Below are 9534 nucleotides of genomic sequence, written 5' to 3' on the forward strand. Positions count from 1 at the left end.
CTCATTTCAAAGCCTTACAGTTCAATGTCTCACTGAGGGTCTGCCTATAGTTTTTCCAGAGAATGAGTGAACCAAAGGTCCCTGTTGAGTACATCCAACAGTCCTTTCTTCCAGACTCTAGCTTGACAGGGTGGTGTCACCAGTATTTGGAGGACCAGGTTAGTGTACTCCCCAGGCTAGTACTGTAAATATAGGAGTGCCCAACCCTGGGAATATGGCACTTGAGGGCTGTGTGGGCTATTGACTCAGGACCCAGATCTCAATAGCTGACCCTCCAGAACTTTCTTGAGGCCACGCCACCCAGGTCTTCTTTATGACTCCTATATGCCCTGAGTCGCCTTCCCTCTACCAGAGCCCTGGTTAACTTCCTGAGAGCAAGCTCCTGTGTGTTGGTCATTTAGGAGAGTACCTGGGATTCTAGCAGACTCCCTCCTCTTCCCAGCAGACAGATTTCCCACTGATTTTCACAGCAAGATGCTATGCAGGCTCCACTTCCTGGCCCTGGTGCTCTGGGTTGGGGGTCCCGGCATGCGGTTGAGACCCTCATTCTCTTCAGGGGGCACTTTTGCAGTCAACATATCCCTCTAGCTTCTCAGCCACCACATGAGGGTGCTGAGGACAGCTCTCTCCACATCTCTGTCCTTACCAGTCTCTATGTAGCTTCTTCTATAAACCCTCAGATGTAATACTCCTGTTCAACTGTCCTTAAGTTGGTCAGTCATGTTTACTGCTCTATAATTTAGATGTAAATCTGGTTTGGCGCCAGGAGGAGGTGAGTGGAGCTTCCATCCACTCTCCAGCCATCTTGAAAACCATGTTTCTTCTTTATGTCTTCTATTTCTTTACTGAGATTTTTTTCCCATGTTTCAAGTGTTTTTGTCATTGTTCATTGAAGCATTTTTATGATGGCTGCTTTAAGATCTTTGTCATATATTCTAACACAGTGATGGCTAACCTTTTGAGCTCGGCATGTCAGCATTTTGAAAAACCCTAACTTAACTCTGGTGCCATGTCACATATAGAAATTTTTTGACATTTGCAACCATAGTAAAACAAAGACTTATATTTTTGATATTTATTTTATATATTTAAATGTCATTTAACAAAGAAAAATCAACCAAAAAAATGAGTTCGCGTGTCAGGGGTGTCATAGGTTCGCCATCACTGTTCTAACACTTCTGTCACCTTGTTGTTAGTATATATTGATTGTCTTTTTTCAATCAGTTTGAGATGTTCTTAGTTTAATTAAAATTCAATTGAAATCTGGACATTTTGAGTATTCTATTATGAACCTCTGGATCTTTTGTAAACCTTCTCTTTTAGTTGTGACACAACTCCAGCAGAGGAAATGGGGGTGCTGCCTCCTTTCAGCCACGTGTGGTAAAAGTCCAGGTTTTCTACTTGGCTTTCATTGACATCTGAAGGTAGGGCTTCACATTATTGCTGGGCTATAGTCAGAGTTCTGATTTTCCCACAGGCTTCCACTAATACTTCTCAGATTGGGAGGTTTAGGAGTGTTTTATTACTTAACCTCACCATTTGGTCTCTGCTGACAGCATGGGGTGGGAGATGGTCTCATTACAGCTAGGCAGTGATCAAACTCTTTACTCTCCATAAGGACACCTCTGACACCACTCCAGAGGGGAAAGAGATATTCCATTACTGTTGGGTGGAGATAGAAATCCAGGCTCCACTGACTCTGGAAAGGGAAGGGCATTACTGCATGGCAAGGATGAAAAATCCAAGTTTCCCCTTGGCCTACTCTGATATCACCATGGCAGAAATATTAGAGTGCCTTGCTACAGCCTGGCAAAGGTAAAAGTCTAGGCTCTCTACTTTGCCTTTTCAGGAATAGATGGGGGTTGGGCCCATAATTTTCTCTGCAGTGTTTGGAAGAATTAAAGTGGTTAATTACCTCAATGTTTTCTGCTTTCTTAGGTTTCCCCTTTCCTGGTCACTTAGCTAGGCAGACCAGGATTTTCTTGGAACTGTTTTGTCTGTGTTCTTGGCATTTCCAGATAACTAGCTTCTTCTGCTAAGTTCATGATATATGAGGCAAAAATAAAAAGCCTGGAGAACTCATGATCATGTCATCCTTTTGAGTTCCCTTACTGGTCTGCTTTCTTCTTTCTGCCTTTCAAAGTCTTCTTATGTTTGCTTTATATATAATGCTTGGGGTTTGTAGCTGTATTTAGTGGGAGTTGATCTTTCGGAAGTCCCCCTCCTTAATTTATAACTATAAATCAAATCATGATTCAACCTGCTTACAAGTCTTAATGGCTTTTCACTGCATCCCAAGTTAGATACTGCATGGACTTACAAGACTCATTTTCTTCAGCTCCAGCCTATTTATCTAGCCTCATTCATGCTCTTACCCATTTGCTATGTTTCAGCCATGCTGATTTCCATTCTGTTCTTCAATTACCTCACATATGCTTTAAGTTCTTCATTTCTAATCATTTCATGCCTGTAGTCTTCTTATATCTCAAGACTGTGCCTAAAAGTCACCTACTCAAAGAAATTGTCTCTTATCACATTAAGAAGTTTCTTTTTTCCCTCACCCCAACTGTTTTCTATCACTACACTTTGTACATTTTATACCAGTCCTCCACATATACACATATCCTATATAATAAAAGCCTAATATGCTGTGTCCGACCATTGATTCCACTGTTTGACTAGTTGCTATGACACGTACTGACCACCAGGGGGAAGACACTCCAACTGGTAGGTTACTCCCGGGTCCTTCCCCTGCACTGTTTGGCCCCATTGGGACTGGGTGAGACAGGCAGGACATGCCCTGGAGCCCTCCTGCGGTCCCTCCCTGGCCCTGATCGTGCAAAGATGGGTCCCTTGGTCTGGCCTGCTTCCTCTCGCAATTCGGGACCCCTCAGGGGATGTCGGAGAGCTGGTTTCAGCCTGATTCCTGCAGGCCAGGACAAGGAACCCAACTGGTGCACAAATCTGTGCATTGGGCCTCTAGTACACGTACACACACACACACACACACACACAGACAGTCCTCGGGTTACATCGGACTTGACGTAGGTCGTTTCGTGGTTACATTGCCATATCCCATTTATTTATAAAAAAAAATCTGTCATTTCAACCTATGTACATATGTGCTCCATGTTTTTTATTATTATATTTTTTACTGTTTCACTTCATTACTGCTGTGTATGTGCTCCATGTGAGTGATGTAGGTGCTTATGTAAGTGACGTAGGTGCTTATGTAGGTGGGTTCCAACTTACGATGAAAATCACGTTACGATGTGCTGTAGGAATGGATCTCCGACGTAACCTGAGGACCAACTGTGTGTGTATGTGTGTATATATATGTGTGTGTATGCACATTATTATATTGTATATTTCCCAACAGATTATAAGCTCCAGAGGGTGAGGGGCCATACCCATTATATTAACTAGTTTATCCATGGTTCCCAGTACACAGTTACCATTTAATAAATGTCTACTGAATAAATGAAAGGAGACCAAACATTATATAATGTACAAATTACATTGCCACCTTAGAATCTAGAAAGATTCTAGACAGATACTTATTTATTTATTAATTTGGTATGCATTCATATTTTCATATTGTGAAATGCACACTAAATACTTTTTTAAAAAATATATTTTATTGATTTTTTACAGAGAGGAAGGGAGAGGAATAGAGAGTCAGAAACATCGATCAGCTGCCTTCTGCACACCCCCCACCAGGGATGTGCCTGCAACCAAGGTACAGGCCCTTGACCGGAATTGAACCCGGACCCTTCAGTCTGCAGGCCAATGCTCTATCCACTGAGCCACACCGGCTATGGCCACACTAAATACTTTTGTAGGAGATAAAAGTATTTGTCTCTGTCATTGTGCTTGTTACATTATGTGAAAAATATCTAGTTGTATGCTTTGTTTTGTGCATAGGAGTTGAGGATAACAACCAGTGTTTAACTCAATTTTTATATCTATAGTGCTTAGCATAAGACCTATACAAAGCAGATGCTCATGTAGAAAAATCAATAAATGATAGCTTGAATTATGCTGCAAAGTATTTGAAATAGTTCCTAAGAGATACCAAACAACCAAGATATTTTCTACTTAGATCACCAAAATAACTAAGTTTCTTTTCAAAATCAAGAAAATGTAAAAAAAAAAAAAAGCATTGAAAAACTTACATGCTTTTCTCTCTTTCTTGATATGGTTCCTGGTCAGTGGGAATAACTGATTGTTCCACTTGGTATGGGTATCCTAGTCCTAGAAGTAAATAAGACTAATTTTAGAAAAAACACAAAATCTATGAAGATAGCAATCTTCCTTTCCCACTCTCCAAATTTATTCCTCTGTAGGCGATTATTAGTCAAATATTAAACAATTTATCTCCTACCTTAAGTACTCTTATATTTATAATTCTTTTTTATCTATAGAGATGTACCAGTTAACTTATAAACAGGATCTTTGACTTTATCTAGCACCAATTTTGCCAGTTCATATTTTCCATGACCAAGTAATACTTGTAAGTGTTCACATGAAAATGAACCTAACATCTTAATATAAGGGAAATCCCTAAAATCTAGGTGTTTTGTAAATAAACAATGTTAAAGCTCAGAAGACATAGGTTAGCTCAGGGGTTTGTTTTTATCCTGTAACATTAGCAGAGGGTTATTTTTATTAATTATGGAGTTATCTTAGGGAGCCCCTCTATATAGTCTTTCCCCAGCTGTTAGGTACTCCTCTGAGCATAGTCCTGAACACATCTATCATTGCATTTAAGGCATTGTCCTATTAAATTAACTGTGAATGTTTCTGTTTCCCCTACCAGTCTATGAGCATCCTGGTCATCTCTGCAGCAACAACATCAAGCTCATTTTTCAGATCAAAGGATACAACTTGGGTCAGATCATTGGGAGTATTCAAATTATGTTTGCTGAATAAGTTTATATGTTCTTCATTTATAGCTTCTAAGTGCACCAGAAAATTTCCTGATGGCCTAGGGTTTAATGTGTTAAGAAAACTAGGTTTCTAATCTAGATGTGCTCTGGGATTTTTATTAGACTGATTAATACAGCAGAGAATACCTGGAAAGAGCCCTTAAAAACCATATTGGAATAACCTCAACTTGATCCAATTTTTCTTCACCCAGAAATGATTGCTGTGAATCTTGGTCTGGAAAGGACATGACTTGATTTAATACAGTTTAACTTAGAGGCAGAACAGCAACAAAAAGATTATATTAATTGAATTATAGTCTCTGAGTGCTTTTCTCTGATAATATAAAAGCGAGGTTTGGCCCAGAACAGCACACTAAAGGCCCATTTATAGTTAAAGGTCTCTTACTACTTGCTTCTCTAACTACTGGAGGCATAGAAAGATTGCTATCTGGTCATTTACATCAAAGGTTACATCAAAGGTTTTGGTTCTTTATTCATTTTTAATTCATTACTCTTAGTTGAATTACACTGCAAGGAAATAAAAACATTTTTCCAGAAATTTTGCTAAGCTTTCTCTGAAGCAAGTTTTACATATTGTTCTTGAGAATAATTTGTGTTTTATCACTACTAGTCTTATCAGAACTGTCTAACTAAGGTTTCTGAACAAGATATGTATCTTTTCCACCATAGAACACCTGCTTTTAAAATTATAGGACAATAGACAGGCGAAGGCCTAGGGTGGGGTGCTGGGGAGATGGGTGAGGGGAGCAAACAGGGGAAAATGGGGGACATCTATAATACTCTCAACAAAATAAAATTTAAAATATTATAGGAATGATCTGAGCAAAACTAAGTGGGAAAAAGAGGAGCTCTGTTTTAGGACGTTGACTACCCTGATAGCTGTTCTCTCTCTGTTGTCACTTCTCACTAATCATTCAAACATGAAAGATAAAAGAGAGAAAAAGAAGTTATGATAAAGTATTACTCATCAAAATGATGTGGGGATAAGGACACATATGTAATAACTTAATCAATAAAGAAATTATAAAAAATATATTACTCATTTTAAAAAGCAAGAAAACTAAAAATTAAACAGACAGCTATAGCAAAACAACAACAAAATACTATAAAGCAAACTGGGAAAATCACCAGAACTCTGCAAGACATTTTGTCTAAATGTTATATAATTTTAAAAAAACACATTAAAATATATCTTTCATGGCAAGCCTGAGGTCTGATGCAGAGCAAGCTTCTTAGCAGAAGAAATGGGAAATGAAAATTGAGGCCCCTATAAAATAAAATATGTTGAAAAATGTGACGGTTAAAGACATTCACTTTGTAGCTCCATAAGAAACATTCATATTATGCACTCCTGTCTTTGGCCCCAAAGAGACAAAAGCTTGAAGGTCCTTCCAATGGAAGGCTCCTCCCTATCTGACCCAATCCCTAAGAGTCAGATCCATTGAACACCTACATTCCAGTCAGAAGACCTTAGTAAATTCCATGTCTGAAGTAATTAAACTCATTATATACACTCTAAAATCTTAATCGGAAATACTTTAGTCAAGAGACTTTAATTTTATATTGAAATCTAGAGGGAGAATAAAAAGACAAAAATGCAACAATTGAATTAAAAATGACTTAAAGTGACTTATTTTGAAAAGATTGCAAACACCTCACAAGTTATATGTCTCCGATTAATTTATATTTCTCCTCTGCTTGCTTCCAAAAACAATCCAAGTTAGCTTCCAAAGAATCAGTTTGCCTTTTATATCTAGACTGTTGAAGTATGTGTGACATCATGTCATTTAGTATGTTATCTTGTCATATGTATTTTATGACAACATATCTTTTCCCCCAATCTTTGCAATTGAATTGTGCATTAAGAGAAGGCAAAACTAAGCTGCTGAAGTTTACATGTAATCACACTATACTAAACCTACAAAAATGGGCCAAAATTAAGTTGTGAAAGTTTGTACATAATCACATTAAATCATATTTACAAAAATTGAGCAATACATTAACATTTTTAATAATAGGCAAAATTATATCAATGCTAGTTTATTTGAAAAGTTGTGGAGAGAAAAATGCAGAAAAGATTTAGCTGAGTCATTTGGAGTTAAGAGTAAAAGTGTGAAGGCAATGATGATTTAATACTTTCATATTTCTTCTCCCCAAATCAAGAATATTAGAGTGAAAATCCAGTTATGTTCTGAACAACTTAAGTAAAATAATTAATACCAAGTATATTGTCAAAACAAAATACAATTTTTAAAAATGTTTTGTAAGGTAAAGTTCAAGAAGGGCTTAGGATAAATACCTAAGGCCTTGGTGACTCCACAGCCATATTTTGACTGTCAATCTCATAATTTTTTTATAGTTATCTCAGATGACTAGACTAAATAAATTCCTTGGAACATAAATAGGAGAACATGTGCAACTTAATTTTGATGCACAGTGTTCTTCAAAATCCTCTTTATGTGTCTTTTTTCCCATCTCTTTCATTTTTACTGCATCCTGTTCTTTGGCATTTGTTTTGATTGATATTCCATTCATTATGCAAACATCTCTCTTTAAACTTGCTTGCAATATGATGAATAGTCTGGTTGCTTGTCATGCAAGCCCAGTCAGGATATGCAGTTTGATGTTTCAGCCAAATTTGTTCACTTCCTACATTGCTGGTTAGGTACTGGTCAGGAATACTCATAGCAACCACAGGATTCCTTTGTAGCTAACTTTCTGATAACATTCAATGGGCCTTTCCCTTCCAAAGTACTGTTCTTTTTGTGACACTGATATAACCCTTCTTACTAGTTTTAAAAGTTCATATTCTGGAATCACCTTAACTTAATATTACAATCATGCAGTGATGGCGAACCTTTTGAGCTCGGCGTGTCAGCATTTTGAAAAACCCTAACTTAACTCTGGTGCTGTGTCACATATAGAAATTTTTTGATATCTGCAACCATAGTAAAACAAAGACTTATATTTTTGATATTTATTTTATATATTTAAATGCCATTTAACAAAGACAAATCAACCAAAAAAATGAGTTCGCATGTCACCTCTGACACGTGTGTCATAGGTTCGCCATCACTGCAATCATGTGTCATGACCCCAGACAAATTATTTAACCTCTTTAAGCCTTATTCATTAACTTATTCAATATTTATTGAAGTATGTGTAATGGGCTCTGGGGATAGGAACTGAGTGTGATAGCCAAGGTTTTCTCATCTGTAAAATGTGGCTAATGAACTGTTTTGAGGGTGTGTGTAAATTACTTAGTACAGTGCTCAATTAGTGTTCATTATTATTAGCAGTATTATTTTGATAAAATTACTGTTAACATCTATGACTGTAACCTCTAATGATTCTCAATGCATCCATTCCATTACGTTTCTGGACATGAAACTACTCCATAAATTACTAAGGCTGGAAATTATCTTTTCTAGAAATATTGATGCAATGTGTGAGACTCGGGCACTCCAAAATACCTTTCATAAACGGTTAGCCAAGAGATCATTGCAAATCACCACCATTATGTAGATTATGAATGGTGCTATACCTGTATCCTCTGCACATAGACTTGTCTAGATAATCTTCTAAGTTTCCAAAATTTCCCATATACTTTAAAGATTGGGGTTATTAGAAAAAATAAACATGTCTACAGACAGATCATCTTAAGTTTTACTTGGTTTGTATCACTAGCTTGAAAATATCAAAATACTGTGGTTTCAGTTCTTTGTGTGTGGGGGAGGTGGGGGGATGTCAACTCATGTCAGTTGAGAAATGTGGCAGTTATGCTGCATCTCATGCAGTTGAACTAGAGAAGATGGATTACTAAAGGAACTGGCAAATTCTGGTGACATTATTGAAATGGTTATGGGAATAAAATGAGTTTTTGTTTACTGAATGGAGCTATTTAAGGATGACAAAGAGAAAATATCTATGTGGTGGTAGAGAGTTTGCATCTATACTTTCTAAGATTAATTATTTGTGGTTTAAAGTGACGCTTCATTAGGCAGTCTTTTACTTGGGGCTGTATAGTCAGTGAAGTGCCTAAGTTTTAAACAATCACGTTGTTTACAATTTGTCACTCATTTTAAATCCGTGTCCCCCCTTCAGTTCTTATATAGGAATCGCTGAAAACAAAAGGACATCCTCTAAAATAGATACTGGGCGCTCTCAGCGTTGGGGGAGTTGGAGGAAACCCAACACAGAGCCCTTCAAAAGGCACGTGGGACCGACCTGTCTCAGTATCGCCTGGACCTCACTGGCAGGTCCTGGCCCGGCACCGGCCCTCCTGCCTCCCCATCGCTGCTTTTCTGGCTGGCGGAGCCCGCCCGCGGCATTCCACGCCTCCGTCTCCAAATGCGTGCGCGGGGCTCGGGAACCACCTCGGGAGCCCACTCAGCAGCGAGGAGGGCGGGAGCGAGGAAAGCCCGGACTCCAGCTGTAACCAGGCACTCTGCGGCGTCCCCCACCCCTTGGCGGCGGGGCAGCAGGTACCTCCTCAGCAGCCTCAGCAACTGGTGGGCGGCCGTCCCGCCGCCGTCACGTCTGCTCCGAGGCCCTTTGGGGCCATGCTCCTGCCCCGGGCACTTAA

The sequence above is a fragment of the Myotis davidii genome, unplaced genomic scaffold (assembly GCF_000327345.1).
Source record: "Myotis davidii unplaced genomic scaffold, ASM32734v1 scaffold930, whole genome shotgun sequence".
NCBI classification, from domain to species: Eukaryota; Metazoa; Chordata; class Mammalia; order Chiroptera; family Vespertilionidae; genus Myotis; species Myotis davidii.